Source organism: Pteropus alecto, unplaced genomic scaffold (assembly GCF_000325575.1).
Source record: "Pteropus alecto unplaced genomic scaffold, ASM32557v1 scaffold344, whole genome shotgun sequence".
Taxonomy (NCBI): domain Eukaryota; kingdom Metazoa; phylum Chordata; class Mammalia; order Chiroptera; family Pteropodidae; genus Pteropus; species Pteropus alecto.
In genome coordinates this window covers 43,198-55,667 of record NW_006434840.1, presented here as the reverse complement: position 1 = coordinate 55,667, position 12,470 = coordinate 43,198, and the positions used below count along the sequence as shown (strand labels likewise).

The 12,470-nt window shown below is 39.6% G+C and overlaps 1 protein-coding gene across 1 annotated transcript in view; it reads right to left on the bottom strand.

The window, feature by feature from the left end:
* KLF8 (Kruppel like factor 8) overlaps positions 1-12,064 on the bottom strand; it is a 238,893-nt gene extending 226,829 nt beyond the window's left edge. Inside the window, exon 1 of the mRNA XM_025045984.1 lies at positions 11,522-12,064. The gene's annotated coding sequence lies outside the window, so the exon portion shown is untranslated. The remainder of the gene's footprint in view (positions 1-11,521) is intronic.
* Positions 12,065-12,470: the final 406 nt, after the last annotated feature.

The window sequence follows — 12,470 nt, the reverse complement described above, 5'->3', positions numbered from 1 at the left end:
AGTGCTCAGGGCAGCCAGGGAAAGGGAGACGGTAACCAATAAAGAAAAACCCATTAGATAATCATAGGTCTTCTCAGCACAAGTCTTACAAGCTAGAAAAAAAGTGGAATCAAATATTCAAACTATTAAACTATTAAAAGAAACTACCAGCTAAGAATAATGTATCCAGCAAAGCTCTCTTTTAGATATGAAAGTTCTCCCTTATTTCTATAAAAACCTTTCCAGACATACAAAAATTGAGGGAATTCACTATGAGGCTTGCATTACAAGAAATACTGAAAGGGGTCAGTCTACCTAAAACAAAATGACAAAAAAAATATACATAACTATGAGTAAGATGACTAGCAGGCAGATAGAAACAGAGGAGTGAAACCCTTACTAAGAACAGGGTATTATAAGCATAAACAATAAGAAGAGAATTGCTATAACAAAATAGTAATGGACATTCAGCATAAATATGGACAAATTGAGACAACAGTTACTGAAAAGGGGAGGATTCAAAGATCCAAATTCACAAAGGAGAATGGAGATAAGGTACACGCAGAAGAAAATGGACAACTATATATATAACTATCCTTTACATATTCGATGTGGTAATCACACACCAAAGATTCACCAATGAAGTATATAACATAAAACAAGAAGAACCAGAAGGAAAACCCACAAAAGCCAACCGAAATAAAGAAAATAAACACAAAGACGAGGAAGCAATGGAAACACCAAGCCACCAGAAAGCAAAAGATAAAATGGCTATAAGAAGACCTCATATTTCAATAATCACCCTGAATGTAAATGGACTGAACTCACCAATAAAAAGGCACAGAGTTGCAGAATGGATCAAAAATCAAAACCCAACAATATGCTGCCTCCAGGAGACACATCTCAGCTCCAAAGACAAATATAGACTCAAAGTGAAAGGGTAGAAAATGATATTTCAAGCAAATGGCATTCAGAGAACAACGGCAGTAGGGGTATACTCATATCAGATGAAACAGATTTCAAAATAAAAAATATAAAGAAAGTTACTGATAAAAGATACTGATAAAAGATCATAATGATAAAAGGAATCACGTACCAAGAAGATGTATTGGGTTAACAGAGTGCCAGGTACTCAAAAGCCAGTTCCTTTCGGTCCCTTGAATATGCAAAGTGTCTGTTTTACTAGATAAAGGTGTACTGTTTCTGACTGACAGAAGGGTGCCTGATTCATAGGATTTGAAATACAAATTTGAGATTCCCAAGGTCACTCTCTGTTCATGCATACCCAGTTTATGAGGATATTTTCTGACTTTATTTTGAATCAGAACAGAACAAATTTAACACACCATTCCAAATCTACCTTTAAAGACAATACAGCCAGAGGAAGCGTTGAAGAAGGTTCATGGTGCCATTAGGTATTACGAACTCTGAACTGTTTATAGCTACTATTACATCCACAGCACAATTGTGAAGAAAGACCTCAACTGGATAGATTCCAATGATATTTAACAGCCTCCTCCTGCAAGTTCTCAACTATCATAGAGTCTACGATCAAATTATATCAAGTAATATCATCAATCTGCAGGCACAGTAATATCATCAATCTGCAGGCACACTAATATCTAGGATCTGGCAAAACATGGTTTGAACAATTTCTCTGTGAAAAGCCTTGAATTCACTACTTCATCTAGACAGTAAATTGACATTATCCCCTTACCCCATTGGAGATGGAGGACCTCAACCCTTTTCAGATGTAGCTGGTGTGCTTTAGGCCCAAAAGTAGGAGTATATCTTGACATTCTTTATCTCTCATTCCCCAACAACTCTAGATATTACCCCCAAATATCTGAATCATTCTCACTCCTCCCTTTGGACTAATAAAAACTATAAATGCTGGAAAATGTTGCCTCAAGAGCTTTTCAAAGCTTGCATGCACTAGTTTCAGACATTTCTAACTAAAATAACTTAAAACAATTTGCAAGAAAACATTAAAATATAGTAATAGTTCAGCAAATCAAAGCTTTTTAAATTCAGATTAGAAATAAAGCTCTAGGAGATGCCCATAGGCTGAGGTGAGGTAAAATATCAAGTCAACATGAAGGAATAGCTTCAATAAACAACTGCAGAAGTGTAGGGCATAAGTAAAGCATGAGAATCAGGAGCTGGGTTCGAGTCTACACTCTACCACTTACTAGCTGTATGACCCTGAGAAAATCACTTAACATTCTTAAATCTCAATCTCTTTATCTGTAAAAACATGGGATTAATGAATTTTCATTTTCTTTAGATCTTTGCTACACAAAATGTTATTCACTCCACACAGCAGTATCTCCATCATCCAAAAACTTGTTAGAAATACCAGAATCTCCTCAGGTCCAACCCAAGAACTTCTGACTCAAAATCTACATTGTTAGCAGATCTACAAGTGATTAATATACATTGAAGTTTGAGTACTGACATAAGTGAAATGGAGGAGAAATAAGGGGATTTGTATAATTTCATGAGTGAATTAGGAGGCCAAAGTTGGGATAGGTATGAACGGGGGGTTGAGGGATGTAGAAAAGTCTTGGAACTGTTACTGTGGGTTGGATAAAAGGATGGCAGAGAAGCCAGGATTTCCACTCTGAGATTAGAAAGCATGTGCTTACAGTAAACCCAATCCAAGTATTTTTTTAGGGGAGAAGAAATAAGAAGATAGCGAATATATAAATACTACCATTTAATGACTGAACATTATATGCTAGGTACTTTTATGTGCTATGTAATTATCATAACAATTTTACTAGATAGGTGTTGTCAAGAATTTAGAACAGTGTCTTGCATATAGTAATTATTCACTAAACATTAACTTTTATTTTCATTTGCAATAAATACTGTCTTAACCTGACAACCAAAGGAACTACAAGAAAGAGAGGATCCAAAGTAACAGACCCATGTTCACTTCGACTTTAACTTCAACACAGAGGAAAGCAAAAGCAAACCAATGTTTGCTCAGGTTTCAAACGCTCTAAGTGAAATTTCTCTTTCTAGGAAGTTTTCTGGCTTTGCCTCTGGGTTCTTCTCACTTTCCATTGAAGATTGTAGACTCTTACCCTGGCAATAAGCAACTCTTAGCAAATAAGCAACTCTTAGCTTGAGGAAGTCAGAATAATTCTATTCTATTTATAAAAGGCAAAGTAAATTCCAGAAGAGGCAGCAGAACTTGGGCAGAGATTGGATTCCTTTGGAAGGAATCCATCCCAGGATCTTGAGAGAGGATATTTTCAGCCAGGGCAGTTTATTTCAGTCCTTCGAGGAGTGGGAGAAGCTTTTATGTCAATAGTCTATAGGGCTAGCAATCCCCACACCCCTAAGCTCTGGGCTAAAAGTGGAATCCTTCAATATCAACTGCTACTTTGGTAAGAAGTATCAGGATGGGAATTTTGAAGTCATTGACAAAAATCATTGAAACAAGTGTCAAAACCCTCATATGGGAACCACAAAACTTGGAAAGCTCCTGTGAGTCAAGGGGATCCAAGGAGAAAAACCACAGTAAATCCCTGTTATCCTGTCTAATGCTAAAGCCCAGGCATTACATTTATGAATGAAATTTTGCTAATTCTATACTTTTGGGCATATCGCCATTAGTTGCTCTCCTTTAGACTATCCATGCCCCTTGTCATCCAGATCTCTTAACTCTTTAGGAATGCACTCACCTGGCCCTACTCATTGACCTTAAGGTCATCATGATGATTGATAAAGTGCTTTTAAGCTACTGGAAGAAGAAAGCCCTGTGGGATTTAAAATGCTAAAAGGAAGCCAGGGAAGAATGTTCTCGCAATTTTGGCCTCAGATTGCCTTGTACAGTAATAGGGACAGATTCATCACAGTAAAGGACCAGGCCAGCAGGGGTGCACTGAACCCTATGCACTCTCAAAATAACAGGAATTAACCTGGCAAGCAGATCATATTGGACAAGTCTGCAGTAGGTTGAAAGACCTCCAAGAGAATACGAGAAGCTGCCACAAGTGAGTAGGACCAAAATAATGCTTGATACAGGAGATACATTTGAAAGTCTGCTACACACATAATGACCCCCTTACAACTCTTCTCTGATTTACAAATGTCTGTCCCTAATTTACATTACATGACTTAGTCTCCTGGCCAAAGTTGGTTTATCTAGGGGTAAGCATCTGACTCCAGCCAGATCCATCAGTACCCATTCTCTGTTACTTGTTAATTGGAAGGAACTAAGAGAGCCAGCCAGTATCTTTCTACGTGACTGAACTGTAACATATGAACTCAGGAGATAAAGAAGCTATCTCTTGCCCATTCTGTGCTCTAATCTGCTAAGAGAGAAAAAATTAGCAGAGAGAAACGGATATGATATGCAGAAAAAAAGAAAAGAAAAAAACACTTGGATTCCCAACAATTTCCCATTTCCAAAACCCAGTTCCTTCCCAAGATCCAGTCACATTCCTTTTGTGCTTAAACTAGCTCCAGCTGGTTTCTGCTTTTTGCAACCAAAGGATAGAAATGAATAAATAAAATGTTTAAAGGGGTAGCTGCTGCTCAGTTCCTGGTGGTGGTCACCATGCAGCAGTATAGGCCAAGTGATGCAATACATTTCAAGCTTTTCAAGAAATCTGCAAACTTGTATGTTACATGAAATATTCCACCTTATACACTGGTAATGAAATTAAATTTTGGAAAAATATTGTTCGATAAAAAGTATATCTATGGCCTGAATATTGTTTGTGGACCCCTGAATTGTGACCTCAGTCAGCAAGCTTTCTGTCTTAACTGCTGCTTCCTTATTTCTTCGATTTTTCATTTATTACTATATTATTTATATGTATCCATTCGTGCACTGCATTACACTGATAGCTGGGCCCACAGTTAGTGACAAACCTTGATCTATTTCCTTTTTGGTTTTGCTGATTAGCTAGCTAAACATATCATAATGATTAAAAATGTGGATTGTGAAGCCAAACTATCTGGTCAAATTCAAGTTCTGCCTACCTTAAAACTCTTATTTATCCTTCAAGACTCAAACATGACCTCTTCTAGTAAGTGTTCTCTGACTCCTTCTCCTCCAATGTCAGCCACATCTTTACTGCTAATGTTAACGATTTGCTTACTTGTCAATTTCCCAATCCTTCCCTCCTTGAGTTTATTCAACCTCCCTCTAATCTTCGGTGTCCTTATTAATAAATGGGTATAACCTTATTGTGAATTTAAATGAGAAACATGCAAAGGGCTTAGCACGGTCCCTGGCATACAATAAGTGATTAACAAATATTAGATGTTAGCTAGAACTTTGTCTCCAAGGTGAGCTCCAGGGCAAGGCTTAGGCCTCATACTTTTGTATTCCCAGCCTGTACCAAATAGAGGGTTCTCAGGGCATGTATGCTGAATGATCAAATAAGATGAATGAATGTTGCTTCCCCCTTTAAATACTATCTGCCTTATATAAATGGGATGGTTAATATATAGCCAGGTTTAAATAAACCAAAGCTGCAGATCCCATTCTGCTACAGCAGAAAAGCACCCTAAACTCCTCTGAATATTTTCTGCTCTACTACCATGCTATCACTGACCAACAAAGTACCCTCATCTCAGGGAACTATTAGAAAGACAACTTACCAAGGAACAAAATATAAACCATCTCAGCATCAGGTGACATTAGCTAGATAATAATATTCTTTGAGAGTTGGCTGTTTCCCTGAGACACTATGGAGGGAAAATGTTGACCTTGCTGCTTATCCAATAGCTGCTTTTGCCCCACCTATATTATCACCAAAAGCAAAGATTTCTCTAACCTCACTCCTTCCCTAACCCTATTCCAATCCCCTGTAGTCCACATTACGTTGATACTCATTACTTGCTTTGGTTATATGGTTCTTCCTGCTTAGAATATCCTTTCCTCTCTACTCTGGCTATCCAAATATTACTTATACTTCAAGGTCAGCTAGGCTTCACAGAGAAAATGACACTTGTATTGGATATTATTATATGCTTAGGAGCTTACCAAAAAAGATAAGGATGGAGCAGAAGGAAAGTTGGAAGTGGGGTAGTACATGTTGTAAGAAGGACATTTCTGGAAGTCCTGATAACATGAACAAAGACATGGTATTTGTGAAGGACCATGCCACATTCAACTAGTAGCAGTTAGTTTAATGTGGCTCTTGTGATGAGGAAAAGTCACAGGCAATAAACATGAAAGGTAGATTGAGGACAAACTGTGAAGTGTCTTACTAAAAGGCAGGGATTTAATCCTGTAAGTGATGTGGAGTCTTTGAAGAATTCTGAACATAGGATTGGCAAAATAAAAACATGTATTTTAGAAATATCTTAATATATAAACTAGTTTAGAGTCTACATTAGTCTACTCAGGCTGCCGCAACAAAGTACTAAAAACTGGGTGGCCTGAACCACAGGAATTTACTGTTTCACGGACTGAGGGCTAGAAGTCTAAAGGTGTCAGCAGGGTTGGTTCTTTCTGAGGACTATAAGGGAAGAATCAGTTCTAGGACTTTCTCCTTGGTTTGTAGATAACTACCTTCTCCTTTTGTCTCTCCATATCATCTTCCCTATATGTGAGTCTGTGTTGGTGTCCACATTTCCCCTTTTTATAAGGATACCAGTCATATTGGATTAGGGCCTGTCATAGTGACCTCATTTAAACTTGATTACCTCCATAAATACCCTGTCTCCACATAAAGTCACATTCTATGGTATCAGAAATTAGGACTTCAACATAATTTGAGGGACATAATTCAACCCAGAGCAAAGGTCACAGAAATTGGAAGCAGATAAAATAACAGTAAAGAAGCTATTTTAATAGGACAGGTCAGACATGATGAAAAATTAAGCAAAGACACTACAAGTAGGGATGGAGAGGATGCAAAGATTCAAGAACCAAATCTGGAAGGGAAGGAGAAGGAGAATCATAGATGACTCTAGGCTTTATTGTTTGGTTGGTTATGTAATTGTTGATCAGGGATAGAAATGGGAGTGGAGGATTTGATGATAAATTCTGTTTCAGACTTATTAAGTGTCACGTGTCAAGATGTGTTAAGATGCTCAGTTAACAGATGAATGGATGGGTCCATGCTAAGGAAAAAAAAACAGCTTAGAGGTGAAGACTTGTTATACAGGTATTTAAATGGCAGCTGAAACTCTTTGTTGGATGAGATAGCCCAAATAAGAATTATACAGTGGCAAGAAAAGAATAAAAAGAGCAGTCAGAGAGTTAGGTGGAAATCCAACATAGAGTATTGTCATGTAAGACAAGGAAGGGAAGGTTTTAAAGAAGGAAGGAATGTACAACAGCCTCAAATGGAGTAGAGTCAAGTTTGTTGAAATCCTAAAGAGAGAGCACTGGACATGACATTGGGAGATCTTTAGGTAACTTTGCAAAAATAGTTTCATTAACGATTTAAACAGAAACTGCAGAAAAACAGAGTGGTAATTTGAGTGAGTGTTGTTAAAGAAAGATTGATTTAGACCAGGGAAAGAATGTGTTTGCAAGCTGAACATTAGGTAGTATAGACTATGTATAGTTGGGTTCAAATCTCAGTTCTGTCACTTACTAGCTGTGCAAACGTGGGCAAGTTGCTTAATTTTTCTGTGCCCCAATTTCCCTAACTGAAAAATGAATGAAATAATAGTATTTACTTCATGGGATTGTTGTGAGCATTATATGAACTGACACATGTAAAGTATTCAATAGAGGGCTTGGCACAGAGTAGGTCTTCAATAAATGTTAGCTATATTAGGTGAGGATGGTTGGATGCGTGAGAGAACCAAAGAAGAAAAAGAAACTGAAGACGGGAAAGAAGGAAGCTGAGGGAACGACTCTTAGAAGATATAAGAGAATGGATCCTCTTCTACTTAATAGCTGTGTGACCTTGGGTAAGTTACTTTTCTGTGCCTCAGTTTCCTTGTTATAAAAAGGAGATGATAATAGTGCCTACCTCACAAGGTTATTGTGAGGATTAAATGAAATAATACCTGAAACACATTACCCCACTGGGAAGGACGTGGAGAGAAGGATAGTGAATAGCTTAGAAAGTTTAAAAGAAATCATGTGTGCCAGCAAGACTGAAAGTTAAAAAAAAAAAGTTTCCAGATGAATAATTTTCACAATTTCATGATAGAATTAAACAGTGCTACAAAATCTTGAGATGTTTTCTTAAAAAGGTTAAACATTCTTCTAATAAATTTATTGTGATGTTTAATTATAAAGTATGTTGAAAAGACTTTGTTTTTAATTTAAGTAGTTTCAAATGTGTTTGAAACCTTTTTCAGATAATTATGTTATAAAAATGGTTAATATGAAATTAAATTGTATTAGTTGACATGAATTCAGCAATAAGCTTACCAAGTCTTTCTTTAAAAGAATATTGTATCCAAAGCATAAAAACATAAACCATCTTGATTGTGTTAAAATGAACAACTAAAGATTCATCCTCCTTACTAGAGCAGAATTTTAAGTAAAATAATTGTTGACTATTTTCTTTAAAAACTGGCTTCCTACTTTACTCAGACTAAAAGTCAAAATCTTTGCAAGGACCTATATGATCAGGCCCTACTGTCCCTCTGACTGAATGTCCTACCACACTCTTCACCTCTCTACTCCAATGACACTGGCCTTCCTGCTATTCCTTGAACACAACAAGCCTTTGCACATTCTATTTCCTCTGTATAGAACACCCTTCCCTCAGGTATTCTCATGCCTGGCTCTCTCGCTTCATTCAGTTATATTCTTAAATATCACCATATCAGAGAAGTTCTCCTTAACTATTCTATGTCAAATAGATCTCCCCAATCCCAAGTGCCTTATATTTTTTCTCCCACCTAATCCCCACCCAATAAACATATTTGTTGTTTACTGTCCTCCATCAACACATCCTCATTAGAATATAATCTCCAAGGGGGCAGGGACTTTGTTTTGTTCATTGCTAAAATTCCCCAGTCTTATGCCATGGTGGCACAGAGTGGATTCTCAGTAAGTATTTGATGAATGAATGAATGAATGAATGAATGAATATCACAACATAATGAACATAATGTACTTTTGTGTTGATACCTTTGTCTATCACAGCTCTCTACTCTTGAAGGCTGAGCAATAACTAGGAAGGAACTTAGACCAAAGTAAATGTATCAGCAAGCTGTTCTAGTCTAGGCCAGAACAGCCTAGCCTATCGGATATAGGCATTTGAGGAGGGGGATTGGGGATCAAAACTACTAGTGAAATGCAGAGAGAGAAAGAGAGAAAGAGAGAGAAAGAGAGAGAGAGAGCACGAGCGCGCGCGCGAGCGAGCACACAAAGTGTCCATTTTGCAATTACACCCCATGAAACCCTTTTTGCCTTCACATATACAGAAATTCTCTGCAATCCCAGAAAGCAGAATGAATGACACCAAACAATTTAAATTGCTCTGGGGAAGCCACTCAAAGACCTTGGAGGATTTATATTGCTTGCCTATGGTATTTGTTCGTGGGTTCACAAACCTTTCTCTGTCATAGGAAGAAAATCATCTTTCAGTAATGATATTTTATTATCATTACTGCTAAGAACTGGCTAGTTCCCATATCCTGCACCTAGAAACTCTCTCAAAGAAAAACAAACCAATATGAACACAAAGGGACAATCAAATGTTAAAATGGAAGCTTAGCAGTCTCTAACATATTTCATGTATACCAAATGCAGGTGGCTGGCTATGGAACCAGAACATAGTTCCTTCCCCACCCTCTAAGCAAGGGTGTGTACAGCAGAGTTCAGTGGGTGTGACATGTACAAGTGGCTCTTGGCTTTAGGACAAGACTGTACTCCCACTGACGAAAGTAATCAGAAGAGTTCCAATTGACTTCATATTTCCCTTGTTTTTAGGAGCCCATAGGCCAATGACTTTGGGGAGAAAGAACCCTAAGTAAGGCTTTCTTCTTTATCTAAATCCAGTGGACTTGATGATATGGCCATTCACAATAAAATCATTTCGAGGTCTGGACAACCAATTGAGGAGAGAGGGCATGGGAGAAGGTTAAATGTTGCCTAGGAACCTAGAGCTAACACATGCCCTTGATGGGAGTTGGCACTGGGGATGTAATGAAACCAGCACACTAAAGAAGGACGGCCCTGTGACTTGCATTTAATACTAGAGACAGCTGAACTAGTATATTGCAGAGCACTAGGAGCTGTGGTATTCCATTGACCAAATAGAAACTTTCAGAGTGAAATACTAGCCCTAAAACCTCAAACAACATGTTTTATCTCTTTAACCTGTTGGATATCATTAGGCTCCATCCAGTCCTGCTACCCTCCCTAAGCAGAAACATGAGAGAGATAAACATGGAAGAGATGTCATTGGTCTGCCTGAGGCCTTCTAATAGTGTCCACCACACCAGTTATTTTATTTACCATCAGAGTGGAGCTAGTGAAGCCCTACTCCTCAACACAATATTCCTGACTGGACATGGACATGGGAATGGCAGATCAGCTAAGGTGGCCTTAGCTTCCCTATTGAAGCATCCTGCCCCTCTCCTTTTGTATGCCATTTTGACTTGGGTTCCTATCTCTTCCGGCTGGATCTCCCAGTCCCTTGGGCTTAGACATATGGATACCCGGTACTAACAGAAAGAAAATAAATGTGAACCAATGGAACTTTCATGTGACAGATGCTTGGTAAATGTTGGAATCAAATTCAACATTCATCTCTATATCCTAGAAAGAAACCTTGGCCAATAATTTGTTAAGAAAAGAGTCAGTGACACCACTCTACGTGGTCTTGACACATTATAGAAACCACTCAGCGGCGGAATCAGCCACAGGCAATGAATCTGACAATAATATTTGTAGAGTGAATGAATTTTTTCTCATTTGCACTGCCACAGCAAGTCTCAGGAAACAGAAATTTTAGCCTTCAGCTAAAACTGCCAATTTACTGCAGTTAACTAATGTGCAACTTGGCAATACTACCCAGTGTGCACGTTCTGTGAATCAACTGGATATTAGAACCAAGTTTGGAGGCTGGTATGAGGGAGAAAAATCTGTCCTTTCCATACAAATCCCCTCAACACTCGTAGTAGCATAGTAAGGTGAGTCATTACCATCCTTCTGGAAATTGAATTTCCAGCACAGATTTCCCTCAGTTGAACTAGTGCACTGTCTCTTTAAGAAGCCAGGCAAGATGGAGCCTTCCAACTCACAGCTAGAGGCTTTAAGCAACCCAGTGAGGATGCTGGAATGTGACAAAAAGAAAGAATGCCTGAAAGGGTAAGTGGAGGTTCTAATGACTGGTAGGGAAATTGAGGATCTAACCATACAAACATCAAACTCTGAGCGTGCCTATTCCGTAGGTAGCAACTCCCCTAGGCTCTAAAGCGCCACCCCTCCTCCCCTTCCCTCCCTTTCTTACCCCACCCTGCTCCACCCTCCGGGTCTTCCTTGAAAGAGTCTCCTTCTAAAAGGTGGCTCCTTCGCTGTCCAGCAGATACCCCAGTGATGGGGGCAAAAGAAAGGGGGAGGGGTTGGGTAGGTAAAACGAAAGGGACTTACTTTTGGATTCTGCGCCTCCGAAGGCATCCTCTCCTCCCAGCCCCGGGCCAGGGCCAACGGACGGGGCGGGGCTGGGGTTGAACTGATGGACTCGGGGCTCTCACTCCCTCGTACTACGAACCTACTTCACTGGAGAGTTAGAGGGAATGGGCACCGACTAGGGCCGGTATATACTCGATTTTAATTATCTCAAAATGAGACAGAAGGTTTTGAGAGAGTTGACTATGGGTGAGTGGAGGTGAGCTCTAAAACCCTCCTTTTCCTCCCTTTCTAGCTAGCTTACCCCGCCCAGCATTAGCGATATCAGAGGGCAATGGTTTTCTTTTTTCCTCCTTTTGGTTTCTCCCAGCTGCCGGTGTCAGACCCCACCCAGCGGCTCCACCCCATCCACTGCTACACATTCTGTCAATCACCAGCCCCTTTAAAGCTGCATCGCACAACTTCGGTTTTCGTCCGTCTTTGGCGAGCAGACAGAATCATGGGGCTTCTGGCCTTTGCAACAATGCCTCCGACCTTTCTGCTGAGTTTAGGAAGCTGAGGTTAGTTGCTAGTGGCGGCTTCCCCTCCCCCTCTGCTCCGAAGCTTTCACAGTCGACTCCACCCAAACTCCTTCCGGTTGGGCCCGGCCAAGCCATACCAAACCCCATCTCTTTTCCTTACTCTTTCTGGTGAAAGTGATTCCCTAGGCTGCCAGAATAGATCACCAAGAAAGTTTTTGCAGCACCCTCTCTGGCGCGGTCCACTTCCATACAGTTTATGGAGGGAAGTGGCTACAGCAGATCCCTTGTCTCTGGGGCCTCTCTGTTTGGCCTGGCCCGGTATGCTCTGTCTTCTCTCTCGTCTACATAAGTCTCCAGATTTCCGACAACAATTGGAGGCGGGAGAGAGGGCTGGGATTCCCAGAAATGAGCTCCATGCCTCTAATACACCCAAAACAGCAGTCCCACAC